Below are 26,960 nucleotides of genomic sequence, written 5' to 3'. Positions count from 1 at the left end.
CACATAACCTTATTTACATTTTCATCCCACGCAATTTAGTCAACAGGTTTAGACATTTTTGTCAAGAGGGGGTCCTTACGCCTCAAAATGTTGACAGGGGGGTCTCGGCTTCCAAAAGTTTGAAGACCTCCGGTCTAGAGTGTGGGATCAAATTAATATTATTTTCTCTACTCATTTCCCCTTTACTCTTTCTCATATTTTCTTAGGTAGTCTTGTTGACTTACTTATTGCTGTGGCTTTTCAACAGATCACTAAGTCTTGGAAGACCGCGTCAGCTGTCTCTTACCAAGCTTGGTGGTATGGAGTTTGTTATAATCATAGATTAGACAGGGCCTACGTTTACCCCATTTCACTTGCCATTAAACGAGATTTATTATGGTTGCCCATTACTGACTTTTTGAACAAATCCGCTCAAGCCTCAATTTTACATGTTCCTCGCATTGAAGAAGTTCCCAAACCTCCTTGATGTTATTATGGTTAATTTTTTATTTGGAGATCTTTTTCTTGATTATAATATATGGTTTTTATTAGAGGATTTCTTATATGTCAATTGCTATACTTAAACAGTATAAACTATATTATATCATTTGATATTTTTGTCTCTCCCCCTTTTTCTGTTTCCTTCTCTCCCCCTCTCTTTTTTTCATTTGTTTCCAATATTTATTGCCTTTGTTCTGTTTAGACTAAAAGAGATGTACTGTATTCATTGTCTTTGATATTTAATAAAATATTTTCTTTTCAAACTTAAAAAAACCACAACACTACATTCACAAGGAACTGTCAGATCTGCAAAGCAAAGCAAAAACAGGGGATAACCAGTGGTAGCACCAGGGATTTTACACCTGCCTTTTGCTGGTGCTAAGCAGGATGACTACCCACAGCATGAAAGGGAGCTCAGCCAAGAGTCCCACCTGAAGACCCACAGATGCCATGGAGACAATGATCATGCAGCTTCGATATCCATGAGGGTCACAATACCCCCCGCCACCACCCCCAGCCCCCCGCCATATTTTTTTAATAACCTGCCAACCCCTCAGCATTCACCTGTGAATGCATTTTCATCTATCACTTGTAGGCGCTGGCTGGCAGGGTCTTTCAATAGAGCGGGGATACAGAGGTCGGGGAAAGGGCCTCTGTTGACACAGCAGTCTTTCAGGCTGCCTGCCAACTGTTAAATGAACCAGACGATGTCTCCTGCATTTGTTATTCACTTGACATCCTAACCCTCACATCCTAATATTTGTGGGGCCATGTTCGCAATGTGATATAGCCTGGGTTGAGAAAGGTGAGTTTTCTGGCGCTGATGTGCCGATCCACAGCTATCGCCTGCTAACGCAGGAATAACTATCGCCATTGCGATATTGTTGTCGCCTGTTTTCACCGCCTTTCACTGTTATTATCGCCATGTAGCGCGGGCTTGTGAATACCCCGCTATAATAACGATAATAATAGGGGTTAGGCAGTGCTAACTTTTCTGCCAATAAATTACTTTAGCGATAGTTATCGCACATTCTTGTGAACATGCCCCCTCGGAGTACTATCTGCTGTTGTCACAGTAGCCATTACTGCTTGGAGCAGAAGTAGCAAAGGCAGGATCGGAGAATAAAGAACAAGCTGCTATCCATGGTACCACCCCACCAGCCCCATTTGATGTCTGTGCTTATATTGTACCCCCAACTCTTTCAATTTTTTGCTCCAAGTTTTTCTCTCATATTAAATGTGCTCTTTTAATCTTCAATTATTCTCTTCCCGGGGTACAATGTTCTCATAGCCTTATGCCTGTAAGGCGTGTTCTCCGCTGAATGTTGCTTGCTCTGTTCTGCTGTTGTTCCTTATGCATCCCTGCGCCCTGGCATGATATTGGTCACCTCTTATGGCCAAAAGCAGAAATTTCGCATTGAATGTCGCACAGCACTATGACATTAAAATGTTATTCTAACTAAATTATGACATGCAGATTTCTGTTATATACACCTTCCATATCAAATAAAAAATATTCAAGAATTGTCTAAATCGTTAACAGTTGATGTTTCCCCACGGATATATTTCATAAGTACCTTACAAAACAATAAACCCATAACATAGCACAGACATAACCTCTTGTCTGCATATTCCTGACCATCTTTATTTTCACGTACACACATTTACCTTGTTTTTCCTCAGAATTACTGACAATTACCATGAAAGAATGTGTGTCAAAGGACAACAGACCAAACTAGTGTTTGGTCCGCTGCTTGCCGAAGCTGATTTAATGTCCAAACCGCTGGCATGAACGCTCCATTGGTGCGAGGTTTGCCCGGAAGTCACGTACAGAAACCTTAACTACAGATAAAAGGCACCGTGACGATGATTCGAGCCGAGACTGTTATATGAGCAAGGGCGGGAGAACCTGTAAAAACGCGGGAATGAGAACTAGGCTGGCTGGTTAAAAATACATCAATCATGCTTTTCAGCGCCGAATTTCGCTTACTCCACGATACGAATGTGTAACCCGGGAGTTTGAGAAACAGCGATGACTGCTCATTTTAATTGATGCATTTCGCTGATAAAAAATAGGGGTTGAAAAACAGTCTGGCTTGTTCATTGCTTTTACTCGCCATTTCCTGCTGATGAGCACAAGATTTTCCTTAAAAACAGCCCCAACGCAAATGAATGAATGTGACATACGGTAGACTCGGTCACCCTCATACAGCGGCGTAAAGCAAAATGATGAGGCCCCCCTACAGAATGTGTAGACGACCCCCTAGACTCCTTATCTCACAGATATTCAATAGCTTTCCGCTGAATGGACGTCCCCTGAAGGATTTGGGGGCCCCTGAATGCTTGCATTATGCCCCTGCCCGCATCACTTTCGGTGGCGAAATGGGGGCGTTATTTGCGTTACGCCACCTGCTTTTGTGTCGAGGGCGTTAGAGAAACAACATGGATGTGGGGTATAACCATGAACATTTACAGGTTGGAAAATGTTCTTTTTGGAAATCTTAAATACATTAGCATGATTGATGAGGACAGCTACCAATGAAAAATCCGTGAGACACAGGCTCGTTTATTATCATTATCGCAATATAAAGCATGACTCGGTGCTTCATAATGGATGCTAAATTTGATTTAGCATATGGTTGAGCCTTCCCTTGAAATTTGTCTCTGAAGAAATAAACTCATAATTTTACAGTCTGACCGGCGGCTTTCTTTGCAGATGCCACCTCAGTAGAAGCATCAGCCGTATGCACGATGGACTGGATGAAATATTACAGAATAGTTTTAAGAAATGAGATTTCATCTGCCGGCCCCATGCAAGTTCCTGAGTTGTTTTCAATGATACCTGCGGAGCACAGAGATGATGCTGATACCCAGAGGCGCAACTAGAGCCACATTTCGGGGCCCTTGGAGCCCACTGGGCATTGTGAGCCTGGTAATACCATATATTTTACAAAAATATGAAGGCCCCCAGTTGTGCCAATCTTTGTTTAGGACTTAGCATCCTTTAGAACTCTCTCTTTGGATATGAAGGCACAGAGTGGCAGCTTCGAAGAACAGCACGGGCAGGTTGTATTAAAAAAGACAAGTATTTTGAGGGGTGACACTTAAAATACTTTAAAACAGAAATTTACATTACTGTCTTGGCTGCTCAACATTTTATTTTTATTTTTGCATATGTATATAGCTTTACATCGCACCGTATTTACATTACACATTCAGGAACGGGGAGATTAAGTGATTTGCCCAGAATTTCAGGATGTGGACGCGACCTCGAGGCTCGAACCTTGGTTTCCTGCACCAGAGGCGACAGTGCAGCCGACGGACCACATCCTCACCAACATTCCTGCAATGATAGGTCATGCATGTTTGGAACTGGCAAAGTGCTTTGTCCTGAGGAGACGCCAAAATGATGGGGTTCGAAACGCGTCAACATTATGCATCAGGGAGTTGTAGGAATCTCTTCTTATTGTGGAGGCAACGCTCAAAAATTGGGTGCCTCTACTTGGTTCAAATTTGTCACAACCCCTGTGAATGCTTTATCCTAGGAGTAAGGACAATTAAGAAACATATGATACTGCTTCTCTCCAAATGATGGGAACTGTTGAATTTTAATATATCACAAATATTGGTGTTTTGGATTGTCTATTGTTAATCATTTATTATTTAAGATTTTGGTATAACACTGACATTTGATGTGGGACGACTAAGTATTTCAGACATTGATTGATGTATATGCTATTTGGGACTATGACATGATATGTAAAATGTAACAAAAGATGTTGCAGATAGCTTATGAAAAAATAAGCGGTCATGCTAATTAAATCCCTTAATAATACAATAACTTGTTGTGCTTGTTAAATAGTTTCAGGCAAGGTATTGTGTTTTATTGTTTACATTTAGAAAGTTGGCATTTTCCTGCCCTGTGCCATTTGGTACTTGCTGCCTCCCCTGGGTCACATGACTGGTGAAGTTGGCAGTTATAATAATACATTAGAGAGGGGAAACCCTAAATGTTCCGTGAATGTTTCTTCAAACCTCAACTGGTGGGCAGGACGCACCCAGGTAAATTAGTGCCTGCACTACTTTCGCTAGAGTCTGTGTCCTATTTCAGATATGTAAATATCTGTCTGCTAACAAATACCTATGTTATATATATATTAGTAAGCACACACAAGTGTATATATATCTTTTTATAGGGAGGATGTAAATGTTTCAATGTGTGTATATACAAAATGTATGTTTTTAATTATTTATTTATATATATTAAGTTATACATATATATTGCCTTTAAAAAGCTATTTTTAGATCTGTCGTAATAACAATGTGGTTACAAAAAAGTAAAGAAAAAATGAGATAATACGAGAAAAAGAAAAACATGAAGAGTATTAAGAGCACTCGGAAAAATAGACTACACTGGGATAAGTAAAAGATGAAGTATTTCTTATATGGTGCTGATCATGTGACACAGGGGGGTGTGTAACATAAGATAAGCCATACAGCATTTCCGTATGTGATCAAGGTCACTTGTTGACTGAAACGTGTCAGATTTTGAAACCTGTGAACAAATAAAGAAATTTAGCATCATGATACCCACTGGCGTTCGTTGCTCTCTTCTCGCCGAAAGGAAGTGCAGGAGTGCATGTGGTAACTCGGACATATATATATATATCTGATATATATATATATATTACCTACTGGCGGTCGCCAGTAGGTAGTTATAGTTAGAACCTATTATCCATTGGAAATCGGCAACATTCTATTTGGAATAACTTTGGCACCGGTTGACGAATCTTTGCAAAATTTTCAAAACTGGTGGGGTGCTCTGGTCTGCTCCTATCCTGGAAGTCTCGGGGTGATTCGTCAAGCGGGGGCTGAGAAAAAAGGGGGGTCCCTAAACATGTTTTCCCCATGCAATTTTCCATAGGAACCGTTAATCGCAGCTATAGCCTGAACTGCTGAACGGAATTACACCAAATTTGGCAAAAAGGTAGCCCTTGGTTCACACTCGTGCCATTTGCTTAAATTATATAAATCAGTTCAGTAGTTCCTGAGAGAATCAAAAGTAAAATCATAGATATATCTATGGGCGCGGTGGATCCGCGCACCCTGCTGAGCACGCGCTGGATGCTAATTGGCTGTCAACACTCCAAACCAGGAAGTGTTGGCAGCCATCTTGTGCCTCGGAAGAACCGAGGCACAAGAAAACAGAAGAAAAAATGCGCAGAACGCAAAAAGTGGGCAGGGTAGGTCTGCTTCGGGGGTCCCACAAGTACCCCCAGGGCCCCAAAATATTACTTTTTTAAAAACAAATTGGCAAAATCCACGCTGGGTGCGTGGATCCTGCCGATAAAAAAAAAACGCTTTAGTGCTAATTTTCCCCCGGGGGGCCAAATCCCGGGGGCAATGCTACCATTGGGTCGGGCGCCCAAAGGGGCCCCCCAGCCCAGGGAACCGCCACCCCCGGGGCTTTATGGAAATATGTGGGGGGGCTCACAGCCCCCCCAGCCCCGGGGACTGCCACCCCCGGGGCTTTGTGAAAATATTTGCGGGGGGCTCATGGCCCCCCCAGCCCCCCCAGCCCCGGGGACCTTAAAAAAAAAAAGAAATACCCTGTGTGCGGGCTCAAGCCCCCCCACATGCCCCAGGGACCGCCACCTCCCCGGGGCTCTAAATATGTAAATTGGGGGGTCCGTGACGGACCCCCCAGCCCCGGGGACCCCCACACCCCAGGGCTTTGTAAATTGGTGGGAGGGGTGCCACACAGCCCCCTTGGAGACAATAATGGCCCTGGGGAGCGCCACCCCCCCAGGGCCGGCTCCTGCAGTGTCCCGGGATGCCCACCCCCAGGATACTGCTGTTTGTTTTAGCAGGGCAGGAGCCCTGCCATAGCAAACTTGGTTTGGATTTTGAAAGAGAGAGCAGGAAACCTGCACTCTCTTTCAAAATTCAAACCAAATTGCTTTTCCACATGGGGAGCTGCATCTTAGCAGCTCTCCATGTGGAAAAGCAATGCCGGCTCCTGCAGGAGGCGGGGAGCCGGCGGGACCATGGGGGGATTGGGGACCCCCCCACAGCCCCCCAACGAAGAGGGTCAGCCCCGGGGGATGGGGTCCCCGGGGCTATTAGTGGCCCGGGAGGGGGGACACGCGGCCCCCCTCCCCAAAAAAATAAAAAATAAAAATTAAAAATAAGTAAATTAGAAAGGTCGGCCCCGGGGGATGGGGCCCCTGGGGCCTTTAGTGGCCAGAGGAGGGGGGCAATGCAACCCCCCTCCCAATTTTTTTTTTTTAAAAAGGCCATGCCCCGGGTGATGTGGTCCCCAGTGCTGATTAAGGCCTCGGGAGGGGGGCCACTTGGCCCCCTTCCAAAATTTTAAATTAAAAAAATAATAATTTATGGGGCAGGCCCTGGGGAATTGGGTCCCCAGGGCAAAAAAATGAGAAAAAAAAATGAAATACCGGGATCGCGCCGGAGGCCACACCCCCTCGTTTCAGCACTCTGCAAACACGCCCCTGGCGCATTTGCGGATGGGGAACGAATTCCCTTTGAATACTGGGGGTCCCTGGGGGCCAACTAGCCCACCAGGATCCTCCAGCATGCACCAGGGGGCTGCGTTGCAGAGAGGTGTTCTGAGGCCACGCCCCTTTATACACCTCTCTGCAACGAAGCTCTGTGGTGCTTAATGGAGGTGGCTGGTGGGGTAGTTGCACCCCAGGGACCACCAGCATTCAAGGGGGTGTAATCTCCCAACTTAAAACGTGCCACGGGGCATGTTTGCACAGTGGTGAAGGGAGGGGGCGGGGCCTGAGGTGATATGTATGCAAACACGCCCTGTGGCGCGTTGTAAGTTCAGGAATTAATTCCTCTTTAATCCGGAGGGTCCCTGGGGGCCAGCTAGCCCACCAGGTACCTCCAGTAAGTGCCACGGAGCTACGTTACAGAGTATTGTAAAAAGGGGTGTGGCCTCTGAACACCTCTCTGTAAGGCAGCTCACTGGCGCATACTGGAAGTACCTGGTGGGCTACTTGGGCCCCAGGGACCCTCAGGATTGAGGATGAATTAATTCCCCAACTTAAACCGTGCCACAGGGTGTGTTTGTAGACATGTCACTTCAGGCCACGCCTCCTTCCTTCACCACTGTGCTTAAGTTGGGGGATTAACTCTCTGTTAATACTGAGGGTCGCTGAGGGCCAACTAGCCCAACAGGTATCCCAGTATGCGCCAGGGAGCTGTGTTGCAGACAGGTGTTCAGAGGCCATGCCCCTTTTTACACCTGAATGGAACGCAGCTCTGTGGCGCTTAGTGGAGGTACCTAGTGGGCTAGTGGGCTAGTTTGACCCTAGGGACCCTTAGGATTCAAGGGGACTTAATTTCTCAACTTAGAACGGCCACAGGGCGGGTTTACACAATGGTGAAGGGAGGGGACGGGGCCTGAGGTGACGTGTGCAAACATGCCCTGTGGCATGTTTTAAGTTGGGGAAATAATTCCCCTTCAATCCTAAGGGATCCTGGGGGCCAACTAGCCCACCAGGTGCTTCCAGTAAGTGCCACTGCGCTGCATTGCAGAGAGGTGGTGCAGGCTGTGCCCCTTTTTACACTTCTCTGAAATGGTGCTTACTGGACGTACCTAGTGGGCTAATTTGCCACTAGGGACCCTCAGCATTCAAGGGGAGTTAATCTCCCAACTTAAAACGGCCACAGGGTGTGTTTACACAGTGGGGAAGGGAAGGGACGGGGCCAGAGGTGACATGTGCAAACACACCCTATGGCGCGTTTTAAGTTGGGGAAATAATTCCCTTTCAATCCAGAGGGACCATGGGGGCCAACTAGTCCACCAGGTGCTTCCAGTAAGCACCCCGTGCTGCGTTGCAGAGAGGTGGTCCAGGCCGTGCCCATTTTCTCTGCAACACAGCTCTGTGGTGCTAACTAGAGATCCCTGATGGGCTAGTTGTACCCAAGGGACACTCAGGATTCAAGGGGACTTTATCCCCCAAATTAAAACGGCCATAGGGCGTGTTTGCAGATGTCAGCTCAGCCCCCCCTCCCTTCACCAGTTTGCAAACACGCCCTGTGGCACATTTTAAGAGGTAGTTTTAATACCCCTGCCCTATTATATACTAGGGGCTTACAGAGGAGGTCATGCTAATAACAGGGGTACCACAACGCATAGTGTTCCCTAGTGTATGTAGGTGTTTTAATTGTATTCTAAGTGTCTTTTATTTTTTTATCTATTTTTTTGTTGCATATTTATATAGCGCGAACTCGACCCGAAGTTATTGGAGCGCTTTACATGAGCACCGTATTTACATTACACATTCAGGCACGGGGAGATTAAGTGATTTGCCCAGAATCACAGGATGTGGACGCTACCTTAAGGCTCGAACTCTGGTTTCCAGCACCAAAGTCGGCAGCTTAGCCGATGGACCACATCCTCTCCCATTCTCTTTAGCATAGCACTTGCTCTAGGACTGGTTAGTCAGAGTCAGTTACCACCAGTACCCATCTGAAAAACTTGAGGGTACAGGATGATTTTGAACAAAGACTCTTCCTGCTCCTCTGTTTGTTCTTTCTGCACGTCTTCCTTCTTCCTGCACTTTTCTTCGTCTTTGAGGACTTCTGTAGCTTCTTTCTGCATTTCCTTTTCTTCTATCTGTGTGTTTTTTCCTCTTTCTTCACCTGCCCTACCACTGTAGGCATAGTTAGAAATTAGCATTTAAAAAACCTTTGAAATTCACTTAAAAACCATAGGTTTCAGGCATGTTATAGTTAGGAATTAGCATTTAAAAAACCTTAGAAATTCAAGGAAAAAAACATAGGTTTTAGGGGTGTTATTGTTAGCTGGACATTTCACTCGTACAAAACCATAGAAATTCCCCTGTTATAGTTCGCCGACGAGTTTTCCTAACCGTTCGCGTGCGCCACAAGATGTTGGATTGTTGGTAGCCGGTCGCACTATCCCACGAGAGTTTGCGATCGCGAACACGTCATTGCGATCACGAACAGGAAATAAGCATCGCAAGCAAGATGGCCGCACCCATTAGCGCCCGCATAGGCAAGTTGGAGATATATTTCCCCGCGAGCACGCAAAAACACATCGCAAACGGGCGGGAAAAGCAATCTCCACATCTTCGTGAAAGTTTCACATGCTCGCAGAGATATTGCGCAATTTTGCAATAATTTGCGAAAGTCAATTTTGCAAATTCCACCCATCCTTACTTTGATACACCCAGTGTAAATTACAGACTGCCATTCTCAAAACCATAGACACTCCAACACCAATAACTACATACCCACTCATTGATTCTTAGGTCTACACACCCATCCACTCACTCACCTGTACAGTCACTCATACTTATGGTCACTCAGTACAGGACTATCATATGCACTCATACACCAATATAGACACTCACACACCACCACTCATCCATAGAGGTACTCACACCTACTCAGTCATGCAAATAATTAATCACACTGCCATTTACTCGCCTATACAGTTATACACACACCAGCTCAATTACTCATACAAATACTAGCACATTCTTATGCTCTTATACAATCAATGAGACAAGCACACACTCTCACTCTCACAATCACACACTCTCACTTATAGCCATTTATGTACTCCAACACACATATATACTGCCTTTCACATATGTAGCTACTCACACATGTACCACTGAAATCTACATTCACTCACTAACAGAACCATACACAGACTCACCCACCCATACAGTCCATCACAGATGCACTCATGAAACCATGCACCCAGTGAATCACCCACTCACACATCTATGCACAGAGTCACACACACTCCACCACACACAAACTATAACCCATATAGACCCTCATGAAGCTATTTGCAAACCCATGCAGCCGCTTATACACCAACAGACGGATACAGACATTCACACAGTTTAGTCACTAACCCATGCATTCAGTAAGATACGTTTAATCCCTCACTTATAGAGTCAGTCACGCACCTACAAAATCATCCATTCACACACTTATACACCCACTCATTCTTCAATATGCCTTTCCCTATATATAATAAATATATTTAAACTTTACAGAAACACACAGACATTGAGTGATGTCATCAGTGATGTCATCAGTGATGTCATTTGAGATGTCATCAGTGATGTCATCAGTGATGTCACTGACCATGTCATGAGTGATGTAATATGTGATGTCATCAGCAGTGTATTGCGGGGGCGCGAGTTATAGTTAGCTGAACTAACTATAATGGGGGAATTTCTATGGTTTTGTACGAGTGAAATGTCCAGCTAACTATAACACCCCTGAAACCTATGTTTTTTTCTGTGAATATATATATATATATGTGTATATATATATATATATATATTTATATATATATATATATATATATATATATATATATATATATATATATACACACATATATTCTGCTCCCAAGGTTGTCCACCTGGTGAGTGGCACTCGATCAGCAGCTTTATTTATGATAGGCAGGGACGAGGACCCGCTTATAGAAGCCACTCCATAATGGAATTGCCTGACGCATTTCGAAGCTCCATATGCTTCTCTTCAGAGGTTTGAACGGAGATGGTGTGTGCAAACGCTGAACCCACTTCGCCATTTTCATATTGCACACCCACCAATGGGAAGCTCGAAAGATACTGTGCATTTTGGGAAATGGGGTCTGGGTAGCACACACATCTTGTCCTGTATGGACCCTGCGAGTGGACTCGTCCTCAATCCTGTTTCCTGCTGCTGGCCCACATTGCCGACATGATAGTTACCATCTCGGGTGGCCCCCATAACATTACAGGGTGGTGCACACTCCACGGCAGGACAGCCGCGTATTACATTCTGCTCCAAAGGTTGTCCACCTGGTGAGTGGCACTCGATCTGCAGCTTTATTTATGATAGGCAGGGACGAGGATCAGCTTGTAGAAGCCACTCTGTGATGGAATTGCCTGACACGTTTCGAAGCTCCATATGCTTCTCTTCAGAGGCTTGAATGGAGACGGTGTATGCAAACGCTGAACCCACTTCGCCATTTTCATATTGCACACCCACCAATGGGAAGCTCGAATGAGACTGTGCCTTGTGGGAAAAGTGGTCCGTATAGCACACAAATGTTGTCCTGTATGGACCCTGCAAGTGGACATGTCCTCAATCCTGTTTGCTGCTGTTGGCTCACATTGCCGACATGACAGTTACCATCTCAAGTGGCCCCCATAGCATTATGGGGTGGTGCACACTCCGCGGCAGGGTGGCCGGTTATTACATTTGGCTCCAAAGTTTGTCCACCTGGGGAGTGGTGTTCGAACAGCAGCTTTATTTATGATTGGCAGGAACGAGGATCCGCTTGTAGAAGCTGCTCCGTAATGGAATTGCCTGACGCGTTTTGAAGCTCCATATGCTTCTCTTCAGAGGTTTGAACAGAGACGGTGTGTGCAAACGCTGAACCCACTTCACCATTTTCATATTGCACACGCACCAATGGGAAGCTCAAATGAGACTGTGCATTGTGGAAAATGTGTTCTGGATAGCACACAAATCTTGTCCTGTATGGACCCTGCAAGTGGATTCGACCTCAATCCTGTTTGCCACTGCTGGCCCACATTGCTGACATGATAGTTACCATCTCGGGTGGCCCCCATAACATTACGGGGTGGTGCACACTCAGCGGCAGGACGGCCGCGTATTACATTCTTCTCCAAAGGTTTTCCACCTGGTGAGTGGCACTCGATCAGCAGCTTTATTTATGATAGGCAGAGACGAGGATCCGCTTGTAGAAGCCACTCCGTAATGGAATTGCCTGACGCGTTTCGAAGCTCCATATGCTTCTCTTCAGAGGCTTGAACAAGGCTTCTACAAGCGGATCCTCGTCCCTGCCTATCATAAATAAAGCTGCTGATCGAGGTGGACAACCTTTGGAGCAGAATACATATAAATATATATATATATATATATATATATATATATATATATATATATATATATATATATATATATATATATATATTACCTACTGGCGGTCGCCAGTAGGTAGTTATAGTTAGGACCACGTTTCCATAGGAAAACCTCAACATTCTATTTTGAATAACTTTGGCGCCGGTCGACGAATCCTCGCGAATTTCTCAAAATAGGTGGGGCGCTACGCTCCGCTCCTACCCTGAAAGTCTCGGGGGGATTCGTCAAGCGGGGGCTGAGATAAAAGGGGGGTCCCAAAACGCGTTTTTCCCATGCATTTTTCCATAGGACCTTTAGAACGAGCTACAGCCCGAACGGCTGAACAGAATTACTAGAAATTTGGCAGAGAGGTAGTCCCTAGGTCAAGGAAGTGCCTTTTGTAGGTTTGGTGTAAATCTGTTCAGTAGATTCTGAGAAAATAGCCTTTAAATCAATATATATATCTGAGCCAGCTTACGGTACGCTTACGGTACGCTTACCGTAAGCGTACGGTGGCGTGCGCGAGCGCGATTCTGTTTGGCTCTTAGATCTTAGTAAACATTCGAATCGGCCGAAACCAGGAAGCGGCGGCCGCCATTTTGTGTATTTCACTCTGAAAAAAAAGAGTGAAAACAAGGAAAGGGGGCAATGAGGAGAGTTACAGACCCCCTAACATTTGTAAGGGGGTCAAAGAAGGACAGAAAAGTACAATAAAAACATTTATTGATTTTAAAAAAAATCACGGGGTACGCGTACGGTAAGCTTACGGTAAGCGTACGGTAAAAAAAATAAAAATAAATAAATGAAAAGCAGATTTAAGAGTTTAGAAATTAGGGAGCTCTAAAAAGAGCTGTTGTGTTTATGAAGTCATTTTTTTAGTGGTACCTACAAGTAAGTACCGATGCAGAGTCTAAGGTTCAAGAGGAAGACTCTGTTCCCTTCATCATTGAAGTGCACACCATCTCCTCTATAAATGTCTTGCATGTCATAACGCAAGTTGTTGTGGTAAATGGCACCCATACCATAGTCACGGAGGAAAGCAGAAACAGATTTGTTGACGTGCTTTCTTGCTTTGTCAATCTGCGGACAGAAATGATTGGACCAGTTCCATTTTTGCCTTTGGCATATGTTGGAAAACACAAAGGCAGTTTTAGGGAAAAGTGTAAACAGTTGTGCAAAGGTGTCCTTCATAAGCATTTCCAGACCTACCCCAGTCAAAGTGCCTAGGTCATTGCCACCACAGTGCACTATTATGAGGTCAGGGTGTTGGATTTGAATGAAGGATTTTACCAATGGCATCAATTGGTGCCACTTTAACCCTCTCTGACCAATCCATTTAATGTCTACATTTGGCAAAGCAAGGTCTCTCACCATATCTGTTTTCTCTGCATACTTTTCACTCCAGAAGACATAGCTGTGCCCTACAATCCACACTGTGAACATCTTCAAAGGAGAACTGGATGCACTCAGGAGGTGTCTTTCAGTAGAATGGCAATAAGAAAAGAAAGACAGTTTGGAAATGGAGGCATACATATTTTTTACAAATTAAAAAGAACTGATTGGCTGTTTCAAACCATTCCAGAATAAAAACTAGGCTGTATGTGAAAATTAATAGAAGCATGTTTTGTATTGGTACAAAAAAATGTGTAACCAAAGAACAGTACTATGGATTTGCTGTTAGGTTTGAAAAGTCAAGCACTCTTGCTCTGTGGAATTGAAACATTGTGTGTCGAACTTCTGACCCAACTGCACACAGCAGTGTTCCATGAGCTGTTGCTATGGTAGCAGGCAGAAGTCAAGTTGGGGGAAGGGTACTAGGCAGAAGTCAAGTTGGGGGCAGGGTACTTTTGGAAAAGGGTTGGTTTTCAACCAATAGAAATGTGTGATTACATTTAAAAAAAAGGGGGAAGCACTGAGATTTGAAACTTACATGTATATGTGTGGAAAAATAGAGGGAAAGTTTGCCATTATCTGGTTCTGCTGAGAGGAGACAGGTGAACACAACAGAGATCCTGGCTCTGATAATCTGCTGTTTGAGTGTCACATTTCTTTCAGAACTAACTAATTTTAAAGGTGAGTTTACAGTTTGAGAGGGTATGTATGTGGTAACTTAAGAAATGAATAATAGAAATGGGAATTGTTTTTGTTGTAGTTACACATGGTGGTTTCATAATGTGTCAGTGTGTAAAAGTGATTTACATTTGCCCCTGAAAAAATAAAAGAGCAGTAAGTGTGCTTTGAAATTGGCAAAGAAATTTCGTTTTGGCACTAATGTGAAAACATGACTCTGTGTGCATAGAAGAATTATAGACAGAGATTTATTGCGTCTTGCTCTGGTGATTTCACAGTTGCATTAGATGGAAAGGGGGAGCGAATTTTTGGGGGAAGAAGCAGAGGCTTAGCACACACCCATGTCCTTGCCGTGTATAGTCATGCACAGTATGTACAAGCCAGTGGGGTTTTCAGGTTTAAGTCTGTAATGCAAATACATTCAGCATCACTAAGGCTGGTTGCCCTTGGTGGAGTGTAGGCAGTCACAGAGAATGCACATGGTGGTGGTCTGAAAAAAAATCAGCTTGGACACGTGCAATTAAATAAAGCAAAAATAGTGGTTTCATAATGTGTCAGTCTGTAAAAGTGATTTCAAATTGTAAAAAGAGATTTTCACTTGCCCCTGAAAAAATAAAAGAGCAGTAAGTGTGCTTTGAAATTGGCAAAGAAATTTCGTTTTGGCACTAATGTGAAAACATGACTCTGTGTGCATAGAAGAATTATAGACAGAGATTTATTGCGTCTTGCTCTGGTGATTTCACAGTTGCATTAGATGGAAAGGGGGAGCGAATTTTTGGGGGAAGAAGCAGAGGCTTAGCACACACCCATGTCCTTGCCGTGTATAGTCATGCACAGTATGTACAAGCCAGTGGGGTTTTCAGGTTTAAGTCTGTAATGCAAATACATTCAGCATCACTAAGGCTGGTTGCCCTTGGTGGAGTGTAGGCAGTCACAGAGAATGCACATGGTGGTGGTCTGAAAAAAAAACAGCTTGGACACGTGCAATTAAATAAAGCAAAAATAGTGGTTTCATAATGTGTCAGTCTGTAAAAGTGATTTCAAATTGTAAAAAGAGATTTTCACTTGCCCCTGAAAAAATAAAAGAGCAGTAAGTGTGCTTTGAAATTGGCAAAGAAATTTCGTTTTGGCACTAATGTGAAAACATGACTCTGTGTGCATAGAAGAATTATAGACAGAGATTTATTGCGTCTTGCTCTGGTGATTTCACAGTTGCATTAGATGGAAAGGGGGAGCGAATTTTTGGGGGAAGAAGCAGAGGCTTAGCACACACCCATGTCCTTGCCGTGTATAGTCATGCACAGTATGTACAAGCCAGTGGGGTTTTCAGGTTTAAGTCTGTAATGCAAATACATTCAGCATCACTAAGGCTGGTTGCCCTTGGTGGAGTGTAGGCAGTCACAGAGAATGCACATGGTGGTGGTCTGAAAAAAAAACAGCTTGGACACGTGCAATTAAATAAAGCAAAAATAGTGGTTTCATAATGTGTCAGTCTGTAAAAGTGATTTCAAATTGTAAAAAGAGATTTTCACTTGCCCCTGAAAAAATAAAAGAGCAGTAAGTGTGCTTTGAAATTGGCAAAGAAATTTCGTTTTGGCACTAATGTGAAAACATGACTCTGTGTGCATAGAAGAATTATAGACAGAGATTTATTGCGTCTTGCTCTGGTGATTTCACAGTTGCATTAGATGGAAAGGGGGAGCGAATTTTTGGGGGAAGAAGCAGAGGCTTAGCACACACCCATGTCCTTGCCGTGTATAGTCATGCACAGTATGTACAAGCCAGTGGGGTTTTCAGGTTTAAGTCTGTAATGCAAATACATTCAGCATCACTAAGGCTGGTTGCCCTTGGTGGAGTGTAGGCAGTCACAGAGAATGCACATGGTGGTGGTCTGAAAAAAAAACAGCTTGGACACGTGCAATTAAATAAAGCAAAAATAGTGGTTTCATAATGTGTCAGTCTGTAAAAGTGATTTCAAATTGTAAAAAGAGATTTTCACTTGCCCCTGAAAAAATAAAAGAGCAGTAAGTGTGCTTTGAAATTGGCAAAGAAATTTCGTTTTGGCACTAATGTGAAAACATGACTCTGTGTGCATAGAAGAATTATAGACAGAGATTTATTGCGTCTTGCTCTGGTGATTTCACAGTTGCATTAGATGGAAAGGGGGAGCGAATTTTTGGGGGAAGAAGCAGAGGCTTAGCACACACCCATGTCCTTGCCGTGTATAGTCATGCACAGTATGTACAAGCCAGTGGGGTTTTCAGGTTTAAGTCTGTAATGCAAATACATTCAGCATCACTAAGGCTGGTTGCCCTTGGTGGAGTGTAGGCAGTCACAGAGAATGCACATGGTGGTGGTCTGAAAAAAAAACAGCTTGGACACGTGCAATTAAATAAAGCAAAAATAGTGGTTTCATAATGTGTCAGTCTGTAAAAGTGATTTCAAATTGTAAAAAGAGATTTTCACTTGCCCCTGAAAAAATAAAAGAGCAGTAAGTGTGCTTTGAAATTGGCAAAGAAATTTCGTTTTGGCACTAATGTGAAAACATGACTCTGTGTGCATAGAAGAATTATAGACAGAGATTTATTGCGTCTTGCTCTGGTGATTTCACAGTTGCATTAGATGGAAAGGGGGAGCGAATTTTTGGGGGAAGAAGCAGAGGCTTAGCACACACCCATGTCCTTGCCGTGTATAGTCATGCACAGTATGTACAAGCCAGTGGGGTTTTCAGGTTTAAGTCTGTAATGCAAATACATTCAGCATCACTAAGGCTGGTTGCCCTTGGTGGAGTGTAGGCAGTCACAGAGAATGCACATGGTGGTGGTCTGAAAAAAAAACAGCTTGGACACGTGCAATTAAATAAAGCAAAAATAGTGGTTTCATAATGTGTCAGTCTGTAAAAGTGATTTCAAATTGTAAAAAGAGATTTTCACTTGCCCCTGAAAAAATAAAAGAGCAGTAAGTGTGCTTTGAAATTGGCAAAGAAATTTCGTTTTGGCACTAATGTGAAAACATGACTCTGTGTGCATAGAAGAATTATAGACAGAGATTTATTGCGTCTTGCTCTGGTGATTTCACAGTTGCATTAGATGGAAAGGGGGAGCGAATTTTTGGGGGAAGAAGCAGAGGCTTAGCACACACCCATGTCCTTGCCGTGTATAGTCATGCACAGTATGTACAAGCCAGTGGGGTTTTCAGGTTTAAGTCTGTAATGCAAATACATTCAGCATCACTAAGGCTGGTTGCCCTTGGTGGAGTGTAGGCAGTCACAGAGAATGCACATGGTGGTGGTCTGAAAAAAAAACAGCTTGGACACGTGCAATTAAATAAAGCAAAAATAGTGGATTCATAATGTGTCAGTCTGTAAAAGTGATTTCAAATTGTAAAAAGAGATTTTCACTTGCCCCTGAAAAAATAAAAGAGCAGTAAGTGTGCTTTGAAATTGGCAAAGAAATTTCGTTTTGGCACTAATGTGAAAACATGACTCTGTGTGCATAGAAGAATTATAGACAGAGATTTATTGCGTCTTGCTCTGGTGATTTCACAGTTGCATTAGATGGAAAGGGGGAGCGAATTTTTGGGGGAAGAAGCAGAGGCTTAGCACACACCCATGTCCTTGCCGTGTATAGTCATGCACAGTATGTACAAGCCAGTGGGGTTTTCAGGTTTAAGTCTGTAATGCAAATACATTCAGCATCACTAAGGCTGGTTGCCCTTGGTGGAGTGTAGCACTGTGGACATGGGCTTTTTAAAAAATCTGAAAAGTGGTTTCATAATGTGACAGTTTGTAAAAGAGATTTTCACTTGCCCAAAAAAAAGAGCAGTTTGTGTGCATTCAAATTGGCAAAGAAATTTCGTTTTGTGACTATTGTGAAAAGAAATTTAGTAATATATTTAAATACAATAACGGATTTTTTTTTTAGTTTTTTTCAGGTATTGCTGAAGAACAGTGAACAAAATTTAAGATGCCTACAAAATCTCGAGTTCAAAAAACGCTAAAAAAAAAACTATATTTGAAGACAACTGGAGGACCAAAGTTAGTAGAAGATGCTGATGTTGGGAAAAAGAAAAAATCTTCTGGTAAGCAAAAAAAACAATTTCTAAACAAAATATTCAAAACAAAGAAAAATGTACAAAATGTCTGTTCTCGGAAAAATGTAACAAAAAATAGAGAACAGCAAAAAATTGAGAATTTAGTTAATGCAAATATACCTTCTGCAATTGAAAAGTTTAACATAAACAGAAAAACAGCATTTAAAGAGATACGTAGAAAAATGTTTCAGAGAAGAGTTATGTCCAATTTGATAAAGGATATAAAGAAATATAAGCAAAAGGCAAAATATTACAAGAGAAAAAAAGAAATTGAAGCCATTGCAGCAAAGGCATTAGAATTAAAAAGGAAACTATTCATTTTAATTTTGAATAGGATGCGTACATTAGATAAAATGGTTAATGTACTGAAATCACAAAGCAAAAGCAAAAGAGTAGTGAACAGAACAAACTTTTGTAAAGTGTTTTTAGGAAAGTGGATGCATAGTTCAAGTAGTGAACCTTTTTTTAATGAAGAGAGCTATTTTCAAAGTAATAGTTTGCTGCATGCAGTTGACACCAGAGGTCGTTCATACGAAGTAAAAAATGGTTGCATAATGGAGAAGGAGATAATGGTTCCAAGAGATGAGGTACAAGTGATGGCAGATGAGGCAATGGGGAGACGTCCTAAAGCCCCAGTGTACACTTGGAATTGTAGTAGTATTTGCACTGTGCGTCAGGAATCTATTGACAGATTTCGAGAGTTTCTAAGAGAATATAGTAAAAAAAGTGTAAAACAAAAGATTAAGGTGCTTCAAAGTCTGGATCCATGCAGAGTGAGAGAGAATACTGGTTTGCAGGGTCATTCTCTTGCTTGTCTATCTAGAAAAGTGTGCAATAGTGTTTTCCATCATTTTAGGATGCTGGCTGTTCATCATACTGAAATGAGAAAGTTTGTGAGACGGTTGTATTTTGCCAAAAGTCCAGCAATAAAGTTAAATGAATTGAATAGGGCTCTGTTCCGAGGAACGGTATCAGATGTAGAGAAGGTTGTTGATGAAATTCAGTTTTGTTACTTTGGTCCTGAACAAAACAGTGCAGAGAAGGACACAGTAAATGAGGCAGAAGTGGAAGAGAATGTAGAACCTTGTGTAAGTAAGACATTTAATGATCACATAACAAAATTTGCAATAATCTCTAATGAAAGACCAAATGTTACTTGTATTTGTTGCCGCAGAACTCATTATAGAAAACAAACTAGGAATGTTGATCTCTACAGAAAGAGTGAAAATGAAGATAATTATAAGTGGATGGATTTTGCCACATATATATTTCTTGAAAATTGTTTTGAATTGGGTGAAGATCAGCGTATTTGTAAATACTGCTACAACAAGTTAGAGGAAAATAGAATGCCGACCAGAGCTGTACATAATAATTTAGAATTGGATGCTATTCCTGCTGAACTTTCTGAATTAAATACATATGAGTCTATACTCATTCAATGTGTTCATCCGTTCCAGACCATAGTACGTATGGAGCCCAAAACTGGTAAATTACCTCCTTCAGATTTACTGAGAGGTTTAAAAGGTAGAGTGGTGTATTTGCCCTTGGATTTGAAAAAAAATATGGAAACTATTGATGCGGATACTTTGGAAACTGAACCATTAATTATTCTGGTTAATGGTGTACCTACAAAGAATAAGAAGATTTGGCAGGAGCTGGTAGATGTGCGGAAAGTACAAAGAGCAAATTTGTATTTGAAAAAAAATAACAAATGGTATGAATCAATTTATATAGAAGAAGAAGAAGAAGAAGAAGAAGATTTACAAGGAGACACAGAAACACCAACTGGACAAATTGAAAAAGTGGACAAGTCAAAGGAAGAAGAAATTTATGAACATTTTAGCATACATCCTCTCCATTCGAAAGAAGTTATGGGAGACAATATTGATCTCTTTCAGATGAAGAAAGCAAAAGGAAATCCCGTGAGTGTATGGGAGGAGAGCTTGGAAGCTCGATGTTTTCCCCAGCTGTTTCCTAAAGGAAAAGGAGGACGATACGATGAACGTCCAGAACAGATTCCAGCTTCAGAGTATCGAACTACAAGACTATATGCTGAAGATCCCAGATTTCGACAAAGTATTCCTTATTTGTTCCATCTTTTATTTGAAAGCGACTTGTCTGCACTGTCTTATGCAGTAAATCACATTTTAAAAAGTGGAGTACATTTACAAAATGTGTCTGCTAAGGATTTTATGGAGAAAGTGCAGCACCGAGATGATCATTTGGAAACACAACTGATCAATCTGATGGCTTGTCAGCGTGGGACAAATGAATATTGGTACCGACGCCATGGTGAACTAAAATGCATGTTACGCAATTTAGGAACACCAACATGGTTCCTTACCCTAAGCTGTGCCGAGTACGCTTGGGATGATTTACTGGATTTTCTACGAGAGGCCAATTCAAACATTAAAAACATCGAATACAAGACAGCAGGAGAACTGTGCTCATTGGATCCGGTTAATGTTTGCAGATATTTCAATCATAGATTTGAGGCTATGATGTCCTTCATCTGCAATAAAAAAAAACCACCCCTTGGAGAAGTAGTGGATTTCTTTTGGAGAAAAGAGTACCAGGCAAGAGGTGCTCCTCATATTCATATGCTGCTGTGGATCAAGGATGCCCCAAAGTTTGGAACAGATACTGATGAAGCAGTGTTATCTTACATTGAAGAATATGCAACATGTGCTATACCTAAAAGCACAGAAGAGAACAAGTTAAAGGAGCAAGTTCTACGTTTCCAAAGTCATCGGTGTGGAAAATACTGTCGACGGAAATACAAGAGCAAAGAAAAATACTACACTAAATGTCGATTTGGATTTCCTAGACCTGTTCTTACAAATGGAAGAGTCAACAGTTTTATGTCAGCTGTGAGACATACTATCACAAGAAAATCACCTAAGAATACCTACAACCTTAAAAGAAAAGAAGAATCAAAAAATATAAATGACTACAACCCAGTCATTTTATCCATGTGGAACGCTAACATGGATATACAGTATGTTGCTGACAATTCCATTGCTGTTGCTCGATATGTAACGTCTTACATTACGAAATCAGAAAAAACAGAATTGAAGGAAATGTGGGAAGAGATTTCTCACGAGAAGACTGTCAGTAAGAAGCTGTACAGTTTCAGTTTGAAGATGTTATCGCATCGAGAAATTGGATCCTACGAATGTTCAGATAGGTTATCTTCTGCAAGTCTCTACTCGAAGTCAAGAAGAATAATTTGGGCAAGTTTAGGCCTTGCAGCAATGAGAAATCGGGTACTGAAATCTGTTGGAGAAATTGAATATTTGGCTGAGAATGACCCAGAAAGTACAGACATATTGAAAACAAACATGTTGGACACATATTATCCCAAGAGAAGTCATCATCTGGAGAACATGTGTCTCTATGAAGTGTTACAGAACTACATTTATTCACGGAAAGCTGCAGAAGACATCAACAGTGGAAAATATAAAGTTGTTGGTGAAGAAGGATGTTTGGTGAAGCAAACCAAAGGAAGTTTGATAAATCACCGGAAGCTGAGTTGCGACACTACCGACAAGAAAGAATTTTACTACTTGGCTCTTTTACAGTTGTTTAAACCATGGCGTACAGAGGATGAACTACTGGGAGAATTCCAGAGCTATGAAGATTCTTTTAATGCTTGCAAAGACAGCATACAATGCAGTACATTCTCAACTTATCTGCAAATGTTAAATGAAGAAATTGAACAGGAAACTACAATTGCAGCAGAAATAGCTAGAGACAGTTCTCAGGACAGCCAAAGTTCAGGAACACACAGTCAAGATCCCCTAGGACAACCAATCGTTGAAAATGAAGCATCAATAGCCATGAATGAAGTGGAAACGGCTATGAATCAAGCTCAAGAAGAATTTATAGACTTAGAAAATTTGGAAAGACAACTGAATCAAGAGCAGCAACAAATTTATGAAGAGATCAAAAACAAAATTGATCACGGATTTCTACATATCAAAAAAGAGTGCTCATGCACATCATTTCATCCAATCAGGATGTATGTAAGCGGACAAGCTGGCACTGGAAAAAGTTTCCTAATTAAAGTCATCAGAAGCTACCTAAAGCAAAAAACGGATTCTACTTTGTCTTGTGTGGTTACTGCTCCAACTGGGTTAGCAGCATATAACATAAAAGGAATCACCTTACATCGTTTGCTAATGTTACCAGTGGAGCATGAGAACAAAATACAATTCAACAAGCTAACTGGAGAAGCATCCTTGGAAGTTTCACGAGTATTGAAGAAGATGCAAGTTCTCATTATTGATGAGGTGAGCATGGTATCAAACTTAATGCTTGCCTTTGTGCATTTAAGAATGCAGCAAATTTTGAAGACAGACTATGACGTGTTATTTGGTGGAAAACACGTCATAGTTTTTGGGGATCTTTTGCAACTTACTCCAGTTAAAGGACAACCAGTGTTTAATACTGTGACACATGAAGACACAAAGAAGTCATTGGGAAGCATTGGAAATACAAATATTTGGTCCTTCTTTGAGTACAAGGAACTTACAACTAATATGAGGCAAGCAAACGATGAAGAATATGGAAGTATTCTGAAAGATATCAGGATTGGACTACTCACAGATGTTGGGAAAAAAGCATTACAGAGTCGGCTGCTACATAATTTATTTCCAAAGGAAGAAATAGTTGCAGAGAAAATATACAAGAATATTGCAGAAAACAAAAGTGTCATCTGCTTAATGCCAACTCTACGTGAATGCTCAATATTTAATGAGGAGCTTTTGAAATTGGAAAAGGAAGACATCAGGAAATTGGAAGCAGTGGACAAAATTGAGGATGGAAGAATTACAGTCACAGTAACAGGCAAACTGAAAAATAAATTGGACTCACTAGAGAAGAACATCTCCAAAACAGCAGGATTAGAAACAAATCTTTATGTTTGCATGAACTGTAGAGTGTTTTTAAGGAGAAATTTGGATGTTGAGAAAGGCTTAGTGAATGGAGCGATGGGAAGAGTTGTGGGTTTTATTAATTATCAGAAAAAAGAAGGAATTGAATGTTTACAGATAAAATTTGATCAGATAGAGGAAGTTAAAGACATTTGTCGTTGTTCAGTTCGTTTCATGCTTGTGAAAGACTTATATGTACGTAGGAAGCAGTTTCCGTTTTCACTAGCATATGCTGTAACTATCCACAAGTCTCAAGGATTGACTGTAGATTGTGCATTTGTGAACATTGGTTCAACTGTGTTCAAAGAAGGTATGGCATATGTAGCTTTGTCACGAGTCAAAACATTATCAGGTTTATTCATGATAGACTTTGATGACTCAAAAGTTAGTGCTGATACAAACTGTGTAAAGGAGTATAATAGAATAAGAAGAAGCTATGCTCCTCATTTAGGTCAGTATCCTGTGTTGGAGAAACGTGTAGTTTCTCGTAAAAGGAGAAATGAGAATATCTGTAATGAAGATGTAGAGAAGAGGAAAAAAAAGAGGAGTGATGTAATTGCAAGCAAAAAGAATAAGGAAAATGAAGAACAGGTTGTAGGATGTCATTTTGAAAATAGCTCTGGTGTCAACTGCTACGCTAATGTAGTGCTGAATGTTGCATTTTATCTGGAAAGTTTGCAAGAGCAGATAATAGTAAATCAGGGAAAAAGATTCTGTTCAGAGCTCAGTCTCCTTTTTCAAAAGCTGAGTAAAGATAAAACTCAAATAGAAAGTGCTACTGAAATTAGAAAACTTTTAGATGTATGTTCAGGACGAACACAGTTTTCTCAAAATGAACAGCAAGATGCACACGAATTTTTGATGTATTTTCTTCAGGTAGTGGAAGAAGAAGGAGTTCCCATTGACATTTTTTTTGGTCTCTCTTATAAATGGGAACATAGTTGTGATAATTGTTATAATATATGTGGCTCTATTGTTGATAATGAAAGGTTTATTTATTTGACATTGCCAGAGAGTAAAACAGTCACTTTTGCAAAATTAGTTAAAGATGCTAATCATAGCATGAAATGTGGTGAGTGTAATTCTGACATGTTTTCAACATTAATTTTAAGGGAATACGGACAGTATGTAATTTTAATGATGCAACGATGTAGAGCTGATGGATCAAAATTGGATACTTTAATAAAGAAGTTTACAGGACAGCAATTATCAATTTCAGGAAAAACTTTTGTAACTGTTGCAATAATTTTCCATGATGGACCTACTGTTACTTCTGGACATTACACAGTTTATCTAAAATGTGAAAAAGGCTGGACACTGTGTAATGATTCCAAATTGATTTTCAAACAACGTTTGCCTTTTGATTTAGCAAATTCCTATCTAATCTTCCTGAAACCTAAATTTTAGAGAGATTTGGCAAGATCTGGACAAAATAATTTTACCATTTTACTGGATTACCATTGCAATTTTGTAGAAAAAAGATTTTTAAAATTATCATTTGGCCTAAAGGAAAGATAACCAATTGTAATGTGGACTTTTTTAAATTTTAATGCAATTTTCAAAAACCAATAATTTAGAGATAATCGGTAACTTCTGCACATTTTAAATTATGGAATGCTATTGGACTGCCATTGGAAATTTTTTCAAAAATGATTTAAAAAATTACTATTTGGCTATGTGGAAAAGTAAGCAATTCTATTGTGGACTAAATAAATTATTCAAAAAATTTTCGTGAACCAAAATGTTACAGAGAATTGGTGAGATCTGGACATATTAAACTTTAGAATTTTAATGGTTTTCCCTTGGAAATTTATTCCAGGAAAAAAAAAAAAATACTATTTGGCCTAAAGGAAATAAAATCAGATGTATTTTGGAGTTATTTGAGATATAATATTGTGATTATACTTCTGAAACAAACATATCAGACGGTATTTTAAAGAAAAAAGTATTGTTTTTAGATGATATTTTTTTAGAATAATATGCATTTCTGTAATGATAAGTTTAAGTGAGAAGACATTCTGGGCTTTTTTAATACAATCTTTGTGATTGTTAATTTTTTTTGCCCGCTGTAAAATGATGAATGCAATTGCTTTCACAATTAATAGTGAAATGCAATATATTCTGAAAACAGCAAAAATAAGGCAAAAATATTTTTTTGTAAAAAATGTAAATATGTGTATTGTATTATAAAATGGATAAAAAATATTAATACTTTTTTCTTTATTTTCAGATCGATATAGAAAATTTTCGGAAACTACAACCATTTTAAAAACTATTTTTTAAAAAAACAAATGAATAAATATTTTTTTGAGTGAGTATGGTAAGTTAAAAATAAAAATTGTAGTCTCTCAAGGACTTTGTAATGAGATAAATGATTTTTAGTGTTTTTTTTTAAAAAATAAAAAAAAGGTACGCTTACCGTACGCGTACGGTAAAAAAAAAAAAAAAAAGTTTTTAAAAAAAAAGAAAAAAAAAGATGAAAGATAAGGTTGGCTCTTAAAAGAACCGTTGTGTTCATGCAGAGACAGAGGAAAGAAAGATTGGGAATATTAGACGGTACGACAAGTGTGCTGATCTATTTTACTGTTCACCAGGGAAACACTGGTCTCCCTATAAGAAATTAGATCGTGACAAGTGGCGCACCGTACTTCAACCCTCGCAAACCGAGGGTTAATTTCCAGAGGGCCAGCAAAAGGAGATTCTCCCCCCACAGATGAAGGGCTCACCTGACCTGCAGAAGAAGGAGTCTGCCCTGCAGATGATGGTCCAGGCTGAGCTGCTGTGGATGTACTGGCTCGTCTTTCTGAAGAGTTACCTCCAAAAAGATGACCATGTGTCCTTCTGTGTACTTCCTGGAGGTGTCTCTTCATGGTGTGATTCCCAAAGGAATACTTCCTGTTAGGATTACCTCTAGAAAGTACACGCTTACACAGCTTGCAAGTAACTAAGGGTGCATTCACCTTTTGCTGGCCTTCTGGAAAAGTAAAATACTCCCAAACGTAAGAAGGCTTTACTTTCCTCGCTCTCTGCCTCAAGACAGTGCTGCTGGTGCTAGCCTCACTCTCAGAAGAGCTCTGCTGTTCTGCCATCGTATCCCAAAGACAAACCAGCTCCTTCTCCCAAGGGATCACAAGCAGAAATGAGGGGAATGGGTGTGGTGTAGGAGAGTTCTAGAACTGAAAGTAGTTTCAACCAATCAAAAGTTGTGTTTCAAGATCACATGACCTACCGTACGCTTACGGTACGCTTACGGTACGCTTACGGCAAAAAGTACGCGTGCGCGTAAAAAAGACACGCGCTTGCGCGCATGCGCATAACAGTCACTCCCCGGCACTTCCGCGTAACGTGCGCGTGTTGCGTAAGCGCGCACGCGTCCCACGCGCAGTACGCGCGGCTACGCAAAGTACGTAACTATACGCAAGCAGCGTAGATAGATTACGGACGTTG

This window comes from Triturus cristatus, chromosome 9, assembly GCF_964204655.1.
Source record: "Triturus cristatus chromosome 9, aTriCri1.1, whole genome shotgun sequence".
In the NCBI taxonomy this organism is placed as follows: domain Eukaryota; kingdom Metazoa; phylum Chordata; class Amphibia; order Caudata; family Salamandridae; genus Triturus; species Triturus cristatus.
This window is presented reverse-complemented; position numbering follows the sequence as displayed.